The sequence below is a fragment of the Eriocheir sinensis genome, chromosome 7, assembly GCF_024679095.1.
Source record: "Eriocheir sinensis breed Jianghai 21 chromosome 7, ASM2467909v1, whole genome shotgun sequence".
NCBI classification, from domain to species: domain Eukaryota; kingdom Metazoa; phylum Arthropoda; class Malacostraca; order Decapoda; family Varunidae; genus Eriocheir; species Eriocheir sinensis.
In genome coordinates, this window is record NC_066515.1 from 23,073,124 (window position 1) to 23,090,365 (window position 17,242).

Sequence of the window (17,242 nt, forward strand, 5' to 3'; positions counted from 1 at the left end):
GTCTCACATGTGCCAGCCTGATGCCATCGCTGATCCGCTCGCTGATACGGAGGAAGCTGCTGGCCGGCCGGGGCTCGTCTGGCCTGTAGGAAGGGTGGATGAGGGGGATGTAGTGAATGTGGCTGTGTTGGATCGTCGCTTAGGTTACGTGGCACTGGGTTCTGAGGGTCGTAAAGAGTAAATGTGCAGGGCTATGCTAGACTGGGATGAAAGTGTAGTAGAGAGTGTGTATGAGTGTAAGATTATGGCACTGGGCTCTGAGGATCGTAAAAAGTAGATGTGTAGGGTTATGTTAGACTGGGACATAAGTGTATTAGAGAGTGTATATGTGTAAGAGGAGTGTTTAAGTATGAGCAACTGACTCTAATGGATTTGCTTAGATTCTTGAGTGGTTGATGTAGACTGTAGAGGTTGTGATTGTGTGAGGTGCGTGGAAGGGTTCTGTATACTTGAATTGACTTCCTTCGGTGACTGTGGCGGTGGTGTAGTTTTTATTGTGTAGTGTATAGGGTTACCTTTAGGGGTGTGTTATATTGCGCTCTGAACACGGGGCGGAGAGGTATTTGTAGCTGGTTAAAGATAAGGTTCATTGCGACTCATCTGGCATACCTCTGGAGATTGCTGGCGTGATGACTGGCTTATAAGATGAAGCTGATTGTTGCAGAGTGCCGGAGTGGCGTGTCCAATAATGTCACCGTCACTGACCTTATCTCGGCAGATGACGGTGCAGTCTTTGCGGGTCACTGAAGGTCTTGGAAGTGGCCATCGAGGTGTTTCGAGGAAGAAGAACGGAACTCTGACGAACGGACCTTCAAGGTAAGCTTAGAATACATTTGTCTGAGGTTTTCTTGAGTGAATGAGTGCGGTTAATTAGTGATTATACAAAAGCTTAATTACTCTTTGGAAATTCAAATTATTTATCTTTACACCACGGCGTATGTCACCAGTGGATCTGACCGGGTAGTTACATGATAAACTGGTCTTATTTCGTGTGTTACAAGGTTATGGAACTCAAATATGATGCGTTCCCTATAAAGACGCTGAAGGCAAAATTCAATTATAGAAGTCAACTGGGTTTTGTTGCTGTATACCCTCAACGGTTCCACAAAGAAAGCGTTGACCTCACAGTCCTCAACGAGATCGTGAGATGTCACTAAACTAACATTTTGAATATGGTGACTGCAAGGATACTCGCTTGGGACGGCATGACAAGACAGGAAGGCTTTATTGTGGGGTTTTGTTACTCCCCAGCCTGTTAATATCTCGGGAGTTTTTCTCTCTCTCTCTCTCTCTCTCTCTCTCTCTCTCTCTCTCTCTCTCTCTCTCTCTCTCTCTCTCTCTCTCTCTCTCTCTCTCTCTCTCTCTCTCTCTCTCTCTCTCTCTCTCTCTCTCTCTCTCTCTCTCTCTCTCTCTCTCTCTCTCTCTCTCTCTCTCTCTCTCTCTCTCTTTTCCCCCCACCCATTCATTTCCTAATTTGTTACTCTAAATTACACACTTAAAAAAAGGGAACACAAGGGCGAGCTTCTTTCCCGTTACTCCCTTAGCCCTCCTCCTCCTCCGCCTCCTCCTCCTCCTCCTCCTCCTCCTCCTCCTCCTCCTCCTCCTCTCCCCCATCTGCCTCCCCTCGCCGCCCTCTTCCTCCCCTGATCATACCCCTGATATTGGACTCTTTCAAAGGCTCCCCACTTAATTTTATTTGCAGTAATAACAGCTTTGAGACCAGTATGACTCTTAATCCTCACGACGCAATCATTCGAAACTGTTATCCCCCTCTACTCTCTCTCTCTCTCGCTCTCCCTCTCGCTTTCTCTCCAGTATCCTCCATTCTTCCCTTTAGTTCCTTTTCCTCCGCCTCTCCCTCCTCCATTGTGTTGCTCGCTGTGTTGCATAATGTATCACAACCGGCTTATAATGTCTTCCCTGCCTCCTTGCATCTCTGTCTTGGCAATACTGCAAACTTGAAAGCCGCAAGACATAGAAGCGAATAAATAAGACAGAAGCATACAACTATAATGGAGATATATAAAACACTGGGTAGATTATGGAGGATTTTTTTTTTTAAGTGAAGAAGCTAGAAGTGAATGTTAAAGGACGTGTGTGTGTGTGTGTGTGTGTGTGTGTGTGTGTGTGTGTGTGTGTGTGTGTGTGTGTGTGTGTGTTTATGTCTGTCTTCCTCTCTCTGTATCTGTTCCTTTCTCTGTCTGTCTGTCTGTGTGTTTGTGTGTATGTCCGTCTATCGATCTGCTTCCCTCTCTGTCTGTCTGCCTATCTATCTGTCTGTGTGTCTGTCTATCTTTCTGTTCCTCTCTCTGTCTGTCTGTGTATCTGTGTGGTTCAGTTTCCATCTTCCCCTTTCCCTGTTTGTCTGTTTCTGTGTCTGTGTGTGCGTGTGTGCGTGCGAGCGTGTGGATGTGTACCGTGTGTAGCTAGCAAATATCTCGCCCGCCACAATATCGGGGAGGCTGCACTAATGAAGAGGATCCATAATGAGACCCGCGGCCCTTCGCTACCTCTAATTCCGACCCGGACAAACATGTGTATCGAGGCGGCTAAACCAACGCTGCTGCCCTCCTGACGAAGACACAGACCCCGCTACTACACACACCACCCAAAACCCTGCACCAACCCACCCCAACCCCGCAACCTCGACCCATGTAAACTCAAACCACACCTACGACTTTATACATCAGCTAGGCACCCAGAGACGAGGTTTAGGGGTTTGTTTACGTGTTTTTTAAAGGGTTTTGGTGTGGTTCGTCCTCCTCCGTCTTGTCTTCCCGGCGTATTCGTGTCTGTAAGTGTAGCGGAGTGGCCAATATGAGAGAATAAGCCTCCAGGGTGCACGAACGACATAATTACTCCTGCCCTTGTTTACAAAATGTCAGCGTGTCTCGACCTCTGATCACACTCTCTCCCCTCAGGACGATTTTGATTGTGGGGAGAGAGAGAGAGAGAGAGAGAGAGAGAGAGAGAGAGAGAGAGAGAGAGAGAGAGAGAGAGAGAAGGGGTGAGGTATTTAGAAATGTTGTTGTTGTTGTTTGTGTGTTTGAGTTTAATGAATTGTGTTGCGTTGAGTCGATTCATACACACACACACACACACACACACACACACACACACACTAGCGTTTAATTAGAACTGCAACATTGTATGGCCGATTTCTGAGTGGTGATTTTCATACTCTTCTTTTTAGGACAAATTACACACCCAACTTGACATGACTCGAGGCTTTCAGGAAAATGTTTTGTATATTTGTGTGCCAATTAAATACGGGAAGGTAGATGGGAGTAATTTCCTTCGAGCTTGGAGACTAATTAAGAGAGAGAGAGAGAGAGAGAGAGAGAGAGAGAGAGAGAGAGAGAGAGAGGGGGGGCAGAAACAAAGACAGAGACAGAGAGAAAGAAGGAAAAAAAGAGAGAAAGAAAAAAAAGGAAAGAAGGAGAGAGAGAGAGAGAGAGAGAGAGAGAGAGAGAGAGAGAGAGAGAGAGAGAGAGAGAGAGAGAGAGAGAGAGAGAGAGAGAGAGAGAGAGAGAGAGAGGTGGGCTTTGAGTAATTGAAAACGGAGCGTGATTCACCGTAGACTTTTTGGTGCCATTCAATCAAGTAATGACCTCGCGGTGAAGACAAAAGAATACGTGTCTATGGAGCCTTTTTCCTCGCCTGGCCGACTCGTTACCGCGGAAAGCATTGAAATATCGTGCAAATAAAAGCAAGGAACAGACATTTTTGCTTTAGGGGAGAGAAAACACACGCCTCTATACCCAAACATTTTAGGTCATACACACCCACATTTAGTAAGGCTTTCCTAGATATTGTGGGTGTTTCCTTGGGTAGTTTTATGAGCCTAGTGATAGTCTGATTAGGTGTCTGCACCATGAATGTGAAGAAGTCCCTTTTTTGGTCTCTTTCTCCTATCGTTTCTTTCCCCTTCTCTGTCTGTCTCTTTTCTCTTAATGTTCTCTGTCTCTTGTAACTATCTACGCTCCGTCCATTCCCGTCTTCTCCCGTTTCTTTCTCCGTTCCTTTGTGTCTCTCTCCCTCCCTGTCTATCCTCCGTCCCTTCCCTTTCCTCCCGCTCTCTCCCCGCCGCTTCCTGTCCCTCCCTGTGTCTTCCCCGTCTCTTCCCGCCCCTCCCGCTCCCTTCCCGCCCTCAGTTGTTGATCTTCCTCTTAGGTGAACATCTATATTTGCAAATTAGCTTAAAACGAGCAGGAAAAAAATGCCGAGGAGATTTTTTGTTCAAGGAGGGAAAGAGTAAAAAGAAAGAGAGGAAAAATGTTGAAAAATAACCAGAATTAAAAGAAAAAAAAGGACAAAATACAGATGGAATAATTCGTAAAATTACACACGGGCCCCGAGGCGTCGCGCGTTATCTCAGAATATTTCGGTGCCGCCTCAAATTATCATATTCCCTTCCCCTCGGCCGCCCACACACGCCTCGCAGTTAAACCCTCGACGTAACCCTTCAAAATAAGCCGCCCGGAAGGAGCCGCTCGCGTTTACTCCTTCTGCGAGCGAGGATCAAGAACGCGTGGCTCTCCGGTCTGGAAATCCACTTTATTCTCTCCGTTGTATTCTTTAAAGAGGACCAGGAGTGAACGGTTAGTCAGAGGGTGGGGGGGGGGGTTGATGTTACTGGGTTAGCTTTTTCTCTGGTTCATGTAGTCGTTATTTCTGGCTATATTTGTAAACCGGAGAGGCACACGTTCTTGATAGCCAGAAATAATTACGATATGAACCTCAGAAAATTTAAGCTAACCCAGTATCATCACCCCCTTTTTTTTTTTTTTTACAACAAAGGAGACAGCTCAAGGGCACAATATTTTTTTTTTACTAACCTCTTGCTTTTTCCTGTACAACTAAAAGAAAAAAGTGGATTTGAAGCTCTTAAACGTGTGAATTTAACCCACTAACAGACTTGATGATTACTTGAACCTCAGAAAATTTAAGTTAACCGAGTATCATCACCCCTTTTAACTAACCGCTCACTCCTTTTCTTGTGCAACTAAAAGAAAAAAGTGGATTTGAAGCTCTTAAACGTGTGAATTGAACCCACTAACAGACTTGATGACTACTAGAACCTAAGAAAAATAAAGCTAACCCAGTATCATCAACCCCTTTTATAACCTATCACTTTTTTTCTTGTACAACTTTAAGAAAAAAAAGCGGATTTGAAGCTTTAAAACATGTGAACTTAGCGCACTATCAAACTCGATGACTACTTGAGCGACTCGATGACTACTTGAGCCTAAGAAAAATAAAGCTAAGTCAGTAACGTCACCCCCATGACTAACCTCTCCCTCTTTGTCCTGTTAAAAAGTACAACTAAATAAATAAAGTGGATTTTGAAGCTCTATAACATCTGAACTAAACCACTAACAGACTCGATAGCTACTTGAACCTTAAAAAAAACACAATCCAATACCCCTCTGACTTATTTCCCTCTCCTTGTCCTGTTTAAGAAAAAGAACGAAAATAATAAAGAGGATTTAATGCTCGAAAAGGTATGAAATTAGCCCACTAACAGACACTCAGTTCTCCTCCATATTAAGTTTTGTCTAAATTTGTTAACGTAGAACACGGTCGCATCTCTCAGTCCCTGCCGTGTTTAAAAATACAAGGAAAAAGCGAGAAAAATAGCGTTGAAAGGTAAAAAATTAACTTAACCTAATATTACAACCTCATTCTTTCCTCCTCCATATTTACTCTTTATGTCTAAACTCCATTTCTTTCTTTCGTTCGTGTGGTTAAATATGTGTTTCCATGGAAGTCTGAATACTATGTTAATATATTCATCGCATTTAAGGCGAAAAACAAACTGACTTCACCCAGTAACATGATCTCTTCTCGTCTTGTCTCTCTAACTCTTCAATCATATTAATTCTCTTCCTAAGCTGTATTTTATTTTGTTGGTTCGTGTGGTTGCATTGTATTACCGTGGAGCTTCAGAATAACAGATTAGTGTATATCAAGTGAAGGAGTGGGATGCAGGACGTGGGAGTGCGTTTAACTTTGTCGTGTAACTACTGAAGGACTCTACTGTGAAAGGACTTATTGCCAGGACTTCCTCATCTGCACCTTGAAGGACGCCAAAGTAAGATCACAGAAGGGAAGGAAAAATAAACCCCAAAAAATAGACCTAGACAGAAACAGTTTCCACAACATTAAGTAAAACAGTTCACCAAAAATATCCATGGAGCTGTGTACTGAACTCCTTGATCTGCTTAAAACGCATAACAAAGTGCGGAGGAACAAGAACAAGACACAACATAAAGTAAACTGAAGTAAATGGCCCTGAAGACATTCCTGAGACCGCCTAAGAAATAAATACTGCTACGTAAAGCTGCCAAGTAAACTCTCAGCAGGGAAGGAAAATAAGTGTAAGGAGCTTTTGGGTGTGGGAAGAGCGAAGCATTTACGAAACTGATGGCGAAGAAACACCTCAAAGCCCCGCCAAGATCTACTGCCATGGGAAGTTCGTGAAGGAGAGGAAAGGAATGATACCTGGAATACTGTAGAAGAACTGGAGCTGTTTGAAGTCCGTAGCAAACATGACATTAGAACCTTCTTAACACCACAAAAAAAACAGCTACTTCCAAGGAATCTGCAAGAGACGAAGGAAAAGATAAAGGGTAATGATGAAGGAAAGATGAAGGAAAAGATCAAGAGAAACTGTTCGTGAAAGCAAGGAAAACTGAGGAAAGATGGAGGCAATGAAGTAAAAAGAGAAACGCGTATCATACTACCACTCACCAAGCAGCTATTTCCAAGGAGTCGCCGGAAGGGATAGGCAAACAAAGAATAAAGGAAGCAGTGTACAGGGAAAGCAGAGGAAAATACGGACTGGAAGACAGGAGGCAGTGAAGCTAAAAAGGGAACACTTATCACACTAGCACTCACCAAGCAGCTATTTCCAAGGAGTCGCCGGAAGGGATAGGAAAACAAGGATAAAAGGAAGCAATATACGATGAAAAAAGAGGAAACACGTAGGACTCAAGGACTGCAAAAAGGAAGCACTTATCATACTAGCACTCAGCAAGCAGCTATTTCCATGGAGGCGCCGGAAGGGAAAGGAAGACAAGGAGAAAAGAAAGCATTGTCCGTGGAAAGCAGGGAAAAATACGTATGACTATAGGCGGCGAAGAAGCGAGAAGGATATCCACCCTACCTCAGCCTCTCCTTAATTACGCTTTAGTAAAGGTGTTTATAATAAGAAATATCCGAGAATGACGAGGAAAAGGTAAGAGGAAAAGGAGGAAAAGTAAGAACTGCAGATACCAGTGTGCAAGTCAACCTCTCCCTCTTTACCATTCATATCTAAAACAACTCCAAAGGAACATCCAGAAGACGAAGGAAAGGAAGGAAAAGGGTTATATGCTCATTTAGTTTTACCCTTGAGTTGCTTCCTTTACCGTAAAAAAAGAACGCGAGGGGAAAGGAGGAAAAACAGACCACCGAAGCGAAGACAAGGAAATAGACCCTGAGAGCCTCTTGAGACCTCTTGAGGAACAACTAATGCCGAAGAAGCGAAGGAGGAGCGGGAGAAGAAAGGAAAACCGCGCACGTGAAAGGCAGGAGAGAAAAAAGGAGGGAACAGAATCCACCGAAGCGAGAACGAAACACTCCCTCAAGACATTCAGAAACTACCACCACCGCAAAGGAAACTTCAAGAGGGAGAGGAAAGAAAACGGGAAAAGAGGACAAACGCCGAACGTGAAAATGAGGAAAAGATTAACTGAAGCCGCCGACGTTTAACAGACACAGACAGACACAGACACTCCCTCAAGACCTTTAGAAACTACTGCAAAGGGAACTCCAGCAGACAAAGGGAAACAAGGAAAAAGAAGGGAAAATACTGCACGAGGAAAACAAATTAAAAGAAGAGGAAAAGTAGAGTCATTGAATCACTAAAACGCACCTAAGAAACGTTCTCAAGACCTTTAGAAACAACAAGAACTTACAAACAAAACTCAAAAAACAGATCGAGGAAAAAAAGGAAAACAGGAAAAACAGTAAAGAAAGGGAAACATAGAAAACCAAACAACCGTAACACTGAAACACTCTCAAGACAACAACAACTGAAGAAACACCAAAAAAAGACCAGGGAAAACAAGGAAAAACACCACACACGAAAAGCAGAAAGCAGGAAAGGAGGAAAAAAAAAGGAAAAAGGAGAGTCTAACCGGAGCCGCCGAAGCGAGGAGGGAGAAGAAGAAGAAGCACTCGCAGAAAATCTTGGCTGGGCCGCCCGGAGGAGCAGGAGTCAGCATGCCATGGCCTCATTTGAATACAGTGAAAACACCAACAATGAACTCGGCTTTGTCCACGCTTGACTGCTGTAATGACGACCCCGAGGCTTGATCCCGAGATGAATTACAGGAATATTTGCACTCGAAACACTGGGATGATGAGGAGGAGAAGGAGGAGGAGGAAGGGGAAGAGGATGGAGAAGGAGGTGATGAGAATGAGAAACAAGAGAAGACGAAGAAGAAAGGGAATGGAGAAAAGTAAAGAATGTGTGCACTTGAAACAACGGGGTGAGGAGGAGAAGGAGGAAGAGGAAAATACGAAAGAGAAAAGGAAAAAAGGAGTACAAAGGAGAAATGAAGTGATGAAAATAGAGAAGAGGAAGGGAAGAAGATGAGAAACAGAGAAAGCGGGAAAGTGAGGAAATATGAAAAAAATGGATAATGATGAAAAAAGAGAAGAGAAAGGAGACAATAGAAAAGAGTACAGGGAGGTTAAAGACAACGACAAGGGAGAAGAGAAGGAAGAGAATATAGAAAAAAATGAGAAAACAGGAGGTGGCGGAAGTAAAAAAGAATAAAGAGGAAATGGAAAAGATGAGAAAAAGGTAAATGTAATGAAATTTTAAATACGAAAAGTGCCTCAGAAAGAAGAGAAAAGAGAGAAGTCAAAACATAAGTGAGAAATCATAAAACAAACTAAAAACAAAACGAGAAATAACAGAAGCAAAGAGTTAAAAGAGGAGAAGGAAAGCGGAGGCAGGAAAGGAGGGGAATCCGAGACGTAAATAAAGAGAAACTCGACCAAGTGAAGCAAAACAAAACTAGCAACTCGAGAGGAAAGAAACACAGCTCGGAGCAACACACGGTCAAGGGAAATGAAAGTGTATTAGGAAGTGAAGCAACACAGCTCTGCCATGGCGCACTTGACGGAGTTTTTCTTTTTTTACATTTGCTGTATTTCACCTCATTCAACCGTCATCGCCGTCACTGCTCTTCCATTCCTCTTTTCACTTGTAAATTTCCAGCCGGCAACTGTGACTTATTGTATTCACTGCCACGCTGCACCTCCCAAACACTCACCCTACACACACTTGTCACTCCATACACACACTTTTCCTCACCCTACCTGTGTGTCACCCTTGGTCACAGGTAAGAGCAGAAAGCGGAGGTGCTGATTGTAAGCCCCGCCCATGTTATCAAGAGACTTACAACGGGTTTCGCCAAGGTAATGGATTGGCCTAAATTGGGTCTAAGAAAAGTTTGAAGACCATCCTTTTGTTTTACAGTAGAGGAAACAGTTCAAGGGCAAAAAAAAGGAAACAATAATGAGAAAAAAAAGCCCGCTACTCACTGTTCCCACATGACATTTTCGCTCGACAGGTGGATAGTTGTTTCTATTTCATTCAGTCAGCTGCTCTTCACCTCCTGATTGCCACCGCGTCTCGTATTCCTCGTCCCCCGACCTGACCTGACACCACGAGCATGACCTCTTTTCTCTTCACTTTTTACTCAGCCCTCAATATTTGCTTTCCCTTACCAGGCATTTAATTTGTCTCTCAACACCTGCATCTCTCCCTTATGAAAGCTTGAAAAAATTGACTCTCTCGTATGTAACATTTCTCTAAACAGACTGAAATACACCTTTTACTCAGCCCTCAATATTTGCCTTCCTTTACCAGGCATTTAATTTGTCTCTCAACATCTGCATCTCTCCCTTATGGAAGCTTGAAAAAATTGACTCTCGTATGTAACATTTCTCTAAACAGACTGAAATACACCTTTTACTCAGCCCTCAATATTTGCCTTCATTTACCAGGCATTTAATTTGTCTCTCAACATCTGCATCTCTTCCTTATGAAAGCTTGAAATGAGTGACTCTCTCTCATGTAACATTTCTCTAACTAGACTTAAATATCGTACGTGACCTACATCGACGCTTTTTTTTTCTGTTTGGAAGTCAAGAAGTCATAAAAAAACTATTAATCAGGTTGAACTAATCACTTGATGCTTCTGAAAACCAGACTCTTATCATACTTTTTTTCTTTCATCCTTAATTTTGAGCATTTCTAACTTGAAAAAATAAATTGTACAGCGCGTCTTCCTTATGAAAACTCTGTCATACTCTAGGATATAAAAGGCTATCGGAGACTACTATAGCGGACCGGAAGCCTACACGTGGCAGCTGCAACCCTCCCCTGAAGCCCAGCACGAACCTTCTTCATCATCATCATCATCTTCTTCTTTCTCTTCTTCTTCTTCCTTCCGTTATTTGCAGTGTTAAGTCAATATGCTCTCGACTCGTGTCTACGGCGGGTACTGCATAAGTGAGACGAGGGAGAGGAGGAGGAGGAGAAGGAGGCAGCTCATTTTAGTGTAACGTAGCCAGCGCAGAGCAACACTGTGTAACTCAACGCAACGCAACGCCTAAGAGAAACACATCAGAAACCTACCCAGAGACTGAATCCCTGCCTCTCTCCTTTTCCCCTTCCTCCTCCTCTTCCTTTCCTCTTCGTGTTCTAAATTCGCTGCATGATATCTCAAATGTAACACGATTTGCACTGAAAACATCGCTATTTGTTTTCATAATGCCGGCAAACACTAGCAATATGTAGATTCCACTGAGCCACTTAATTATGAAACCAATGGAGTAATTTGATTTGGTTTCTCGTTCTCTTTCTGTTTTCTTTTGCCATCGCGGTGTCTTTTAATATCTCTAGCGGTCTTTCGTTCTCAATCTTTCGTTTTCTTTTCCTCTTCTCTCGTTTTCTACTTTCTAATTCATTCCTCTGGTTTTTCTTTCTCTCTTTCTCATTTATTTTTGCCATGGTGGTCTCTCTTTTGATATTTCTCGTGGTTTCTTATTGTCAATCTCTCGTTTTCTTTTCTTATTCTCACGTTCTCTGCTGTCTGATTCATTCCTCTGGTTTTTCTTTCTCTCTTTCTCATTTATTTTTGCCATGGCGGTCTCTCTTTTAATATTTCTCGTGGTTTCTCATTGTCAGTCTTTCGCTTTCTTTTCATATTATCTTTCTTGTAATGCTTGTTTTCTTTATAACATTTCCCTCGTTCTCTACTTTCATTTCTTTCTTTTGGTGTCTCGTTCTCATATTTATTTTTTCGTTTCTTTTCCTAGTCTTTTCCTTTTTCTTGTGTCTCGGTGTGTTCTCTACGGCATTAGGTGTGTGTGTGTGTGTGTGTGTGTGTGTGTGTGTGTGTGTGTGTGTGTGTGTGTGTGTGTGTGTGTGTTCCAAGGGGGCAGGCCAAGCGGGGTGAATCAAGACTCGGTAGAAAAATGCGAGTCGGCAACCTCAAGCTCTCCTGGGTCTGGTCCCCTGGCTATTTATTCCTCTGATTAAAACACGGCGGATCTTTACCTTCTGTTATCACGAGGCGAACACTTGCCCGGCTCAAACTCCGCCTGTTTTACGTGTGTTCTGCCTTTTTTTTTTTTTTTGGGGGGGGGGGTGGAAGGGGGGAGTATGCACGTCTGTAATTCTCTTTCTTTCTTTGGGTCTGTTGTGTGTTTTCTTTTGTTTTTGGTTCTTTTTCTTTCTTTCTTCTCTTTCTATTTCTTCTTCCTGTTGAGTTTTTTTTTAGTTTTTTTATTTTTTATTTTGTTTTAGTTTTCCCATCTCTGTCTGTTCCTCTCTCTCTCTCTCTCTCTCTCTCTCTCTCTCTCTCTCTCTCTCTCTCTCTCTCTCTCTCTCTCTCTCTCTCTCTCTCTCTCTCTCTCTCTCTCTCTCTCTCTCTCTCTCTCTCTCTCTCTCTCTCTCTCTCTCTCTCTGTGTGTGTGTGTGTGTGTGTGTGTGTGTGTGTGTGTGTGTGTGTGTGTGTGTGTGTGTGTTGGCGTTGTGACTTATTCATGAACAGGGACGTGTTCGATGACCTTGAAAACGAGAGGCATGGAGCTGTTTGGATGTTGCAGAGATGTACAAAGGTTACTAAAAGGGTTAGATTAGGTCAGGGGGATAGATTAAGTTAGGTGAGGGTGGGGTGAGACTATGGAGCAAGGAATAGGGTTTTGAATGGGCATAGGGAGGGTACGAGTAACGAATAGCATATAAAATGGGTGATGTAGATGTAAGGATGAATAGATGTGAGTTAAGTTAAGGCCACGGAATATATGAGGTTAGGTGAGGTCAGGTAATAAACGTAATAACACAAAAAGTATCAAGAGCTAAAATACTCATTAATCATTTCCTATAAAAGAAGGATGTGGAAAATAGATTAAAAAAAAAAAACTCTTGAGAATTAATCAATTTTTCAGTGTAAACAAATAATAAACGGAGTAAACGCTAAAACTGTAATTCTAATAGAAGAAAACGCTAACAAAACAACCGGTAATGGGACTGGTGGAGAGGGGAAGGGTTGGTAATGGGACTGGTGGATAGGGGAAGGATTGGTAATGGGACTGGTGGATAGGGGAAGGGTTGGTAATGGGACTGGTTGATAGGGAAGGATTGGTAATGGGACTAGTGGAGAGGGGAAGGATTGGTAATGGGACTGGTTGATAGGGGAAGGGTTGGTAATGGGACTAGTGGAGAGGGGAAGGATTGGTAATGGGACTAGTGGATAGGGGAAGGATTGGTAATGGGACTGGTGGATAGGGGAAGGATTGGTAATGGGACTGGTGGAGAGGGGAAGGATTGGTAATGGGACTGGTGGATAGAGGAAGGGTTGGTAATGGGACTAGTGGAGAGGGGAAGGATTGGTAATGGGACTGGTGGATAGGGGAAGGATTGGTAATGGGACTGGTGGAGAGGGGAAGGATTGGTAATGGGACTGGTGGAGAGGGGAAGGATTGGTAATGGGACTAGTGGATAGAGGAAGGATTGGTAATGGGACTGGTGGATAGAGGAGGGGTTGGTAATGGGACTGGTGGGTATGGGAGGGATTGGTAATGGGACTGGTGGAGAGGGGAAGGGTTGGTAAACAATCACTGACCACGAGAAGGAGGAGGAACCAGAAACAAATGACTAACAAGAAGATTGACTCCAGCGCGCGCGGACGAGAAAGAAAAAAGAAAGAAGAAGAAATAGAACAAATACGGATGATTAGGAGGAGGATTACGCAAAAACTAGACGGTTGACAGAATGAAAGTTGGAGCGACGCGCGACTTGAGTACACACGAATTTAACCTGACTCTGAGACGCTGTTTACGCAAGAAGAACACAAACAGAACACACTTGGGACGGGTTGAGGTGGGGAGGTCAGGAGGGCGAGAAAGAGAAGGGGAGAAGGGAGAATTGGAGAAGTGGAGAAGAGGATGGGGGGTAAAACTGAATGGAGAAGAAGAGGATGGGAAGAGAATAGAAACGAGAAGAAGAGAAAGGGGAAGAAGAGGAGAGGGGATTAAGGGGTTGGAAAGAAGAGTGGAGGAGAAGAGAAAGGTGAGAGAAGTAGTGGATAGGAGAGGAGTGTGGAGAAGAGGATGGGAAGAGAATAGAAACGAGAAGAAGAGAATGGGGAAGAAAAGGAGAGGGGATTAAGGGGTTGGAAAGAAGAGTGGAGGAGAAGAGAAAAGGTGAGAGAAGTAGTGGATAGAAGAGGAGTGGTAGGAAAGAGGAGAGGGAGAGGAGGAGTGAAGGAAAAGAAAAAAGAGTGAAAGGTTGGCTAACTTTGGTGATTCTTTGGTTATTGTCAGATTCTAAAATGGCCTTAAGGAATATAGTTTGTGTTTACTTTCCCACCTTAATTTCCTTTTTTTTCTACCTTCTTTTTTTTTCTTTTACCTCCTCTTATATTTCCTTTTAATCCTCCCCTACATCTCCTTCCTTCTCTCCCTTCCTTTCTTTTCCCCTAATTCTGTTTCTCCTTCCCTTTTTTTTCCCTTTCCTCTTCCATATCTCCCTTTCTCTCCCTCTCCTCTCCTCTCCTTCCTTCATTCTGTTTCCTCTTCCTTTATTTCTTTTCATTCTCCCTTTCTTGTCTCCCTTCCTCTCCCTTTTCTTTCCTCTCCTTCCTTCATTCTGTTTCCTCTTCCTTTATTTCTTTTCATTCTCCCTTTCTTGTCTCCCTTCCTCTCCCTCTCCTCTCCTTCCTTCATTCTGCTTCTTCCTTCCTTGTTTATATCCATGCTCCATTTCCGTGTCTCCCTTCCTTAAGATTCTGTATAGTGTTTTGAAGTGTTGATGGTCGTAGTTATAGGAATAGTAGTAGTAGTAGTAGATATTGTTGTTGTTGTTGCTGTTGTTGTAGTAATAATAACAACAAATGATATCCTCCATACCATCACTATTTCACTCCCTATCCTGGTAATTTCAATATCGGCAGTCGCATCATAATGGCGCCTCTTTTTAATCAGGTCCCCATCCACCGCCATCATGATAATCACCTAACATTTCGAGAGTAGCGCGAATACCTGTGAAAGATCCATCGCCAGCATCATCGCCAAATCACATCCATCGGCACATCGCTCTTATTCTGAAAACTGCAATCGTTACGTGGAAACAGGATTACTATGACCTTGGACACATTACATTCACTTTCATTACATTTATTCAGTGGTAGCATCAACACGAACAGCACCAGTAGTAGTAGTTGCAGTAGTAGTAGTAGTAGTAGTAGTGATGATATTAAGGGAAGCATGGAAAGTAATGCGTGTTGTGTTATGGAGAGTGCGTCCACCACCACCACCACCTCCACCATCACTACCTCCACCACCACCACCACCACAAAAGGCCTTGCATAAGCCTCTCCCTCTAATTGCAGTACCAAAGCAGTCTGTCAATAAAGCCTCCTCTCTCTCTCTCTCTCTCTCTCTCTCTCTCTCTCTCTCTCTCTCTCTCTCTCTCTCTCTCTCTCTCTCTCTCTCTCTCTCTCTCTCTCTCTCTCTCTCTCTCTCTCTCTCTCTCTCTCTCTCTCTCTCTCTCTCTCTCTCTCTCTCTCTCTCTCTCTCTCTCTCTCTCTCTCTCTCTCTCTCTCTCTCTCTCTCTCTCTCTCTCTCTCTCTCTCTCTCTCTCTCTCTCTCTCTCTCTCTCTCTCTCTCTCTCTCTCTCTCTCTCTCTCTCTCTCTCTCTCTCTCTCTCTCTCTCTCTCTCTCTCTCTCTCTCTCTCTCTCTCTCTCTCTCTCTCTCTCTCTCTCTCTCTCATCTATTTTCGAATGACGGGATTTTTTTCTTTACTTGTTTTTCGTTTCCATTATTTTCGTCTACGTAATCTCCTTTTTCCGTTCTCTCCCTTCACTACGAATATTAAGTGGGTCTTTTCATATAATTTTACAAGGATATTTATTTCAACTCCTTTTGTCTTTCCCTTGATTATAAATGAGTAAGTACTGGCACCATTTTTTTATATTATCACCTACCTGGCATAAACTCTATAATCATATGTTTTTTTCTTTCACGGCACAACTTTGTCATTTTTTATTCATCTGAACTCATCAATTTCAAGGTGTAGCTACGTACGTCACATCCTACCTTTCCTCATCCGCATCCAGGTATACCTCAAGACACACTCCTACTCATCCACCTTGCATCCAACTAATTACAAAACCTTCATGATTATACATATTTAGTTCAATGTTTCTCAACTTACATTCATTTACACGTAAGTTCATCCATCTCCAAGTGAAACAAATTACTCCACACCTTACTAATCCTCATCCATATTCAGGTATTTCTCTTAACGATCACACTTACTCATCCACTTTTACTTATCCCCAAAAAAGTCAGTCATCCCACCGTCATCCACTTCCTCCTTATCCATTAGGTACAAAACGGATGCTGCCTTCTCCTCCTCCTCCTCATCCTCCTCCCCTTCTTTCCCTTCTTCATCCATCACCATCCTCTTCCTCAACCACCTTTACTCATCTCAGAAATATAACTCATCCACCATCATCCATTTCCACCCTGGCATCTTCTCATCTGTTAAGTACAAAATAGAAGCTGCCTCATCCACCACTCTTCATCCCCATCACCCACTTCTTCATCCACTTTTACATGCCCTAAGAAATAATAAACCATCTCACTGCACTCCACCTCCACCCCAGGATCTTGTCATCCACTAGGTACAAAACAAAATCTACTTCATCCACCACTCTTAATCCACATGACCCATCTCTTCATCCACTTTTCCTTACCCAAGAAAAAGTAGACTATCTCACCACACGTACTTCACCTCTACCCCAGCATCTTGCCATCCATTAGGTACAAAACAAAATCTGCCTCATCCACCACTCTTCATCCACATCACCCACCTCTTCATCCACTTTTCCTTACTCCAAGAAAAAGTAGACCACCTCACCACACGCACTCCACTTTCACCCCAGCATCTTCTCTCTCATCCATTAGGTATATACGAAACAGAAGCTGCCCCGGCCTTCCCCCCGACAGCCCCTTCCCCCTCTTCTATCCCACGCCATCGCCACCCTATACAAGAAACCCATTAAGAGAGAAGAGGAGGATGGGTGTCGCCAGAGTACGGGGCAGATGGGGAGAAGGGAGGAGGAGGAGGAGCGTTAGAAAAGTTGTCCGCTGGTGTAAATATCTCCCTTCGCTCCCCCGGGGCGGAATATGCACTTAGGTATTACACCAAACACCAATGCTACCAGGCGTAATTATTAGCAGCGGAGGGAGAGAGAGAGGCGTGCAGGGAGGGACGGAGGGAAGGCAGGCCGGGAAAAAGATGTATTAAGTAAAGATTATGGTGACGTTGATAGCAGGAGCAGGAGGAGGAGGAGGAGGATTTGGGGTAGCAGAAGTAGAAGGTCCTGTAGTATACGTGTCTGTGTTTTGTTTTTAAGGGGGTGTTTAGCTGTTTTAGAGGTAGGTGTGTTTGTGTGTTTGTGAATGTTAGTGTTTGTGTGTTTGTTAGAGGAGGAGGAGGAGGAGGATTTGGAGTAGCAGGAGTAGTAGGTCTTGTAGTATACGTGTCTGTGTTTTGTTTTTAAGAGGTGTTTAGCTGTTTTAGAGGTAGGTGTGTTTGTGTGTTTGTGAATGTTAGTGTTTGTGTGTTTGTTAGAGGAGGAGGAGGAGGAGGATTTGAAGTAGCAG

General features: G+C 43.5%; 1 long non-coding RNA gene across 1 annotated transcript in view; it reads left to right on the plus strand.

Moving 5' to 3' along the window:
- The first annotated feature begins 722 nt into the window (after positions 1-722).
- Positions 723-17,242, plus strand: part of LOC126994922 (uncharacterized) — a 44,138-nt gene continuing 27,618 nt past the window's right edge. The window contains exon 1 of the long non-coding RNA XR_007749724.1: positions 723-816. This is a non-coding gene — a long non-coding RNA (uncharacterized LOC126994922). The remainder of the gene's footprint in view (positions 817-17,242) is intronic.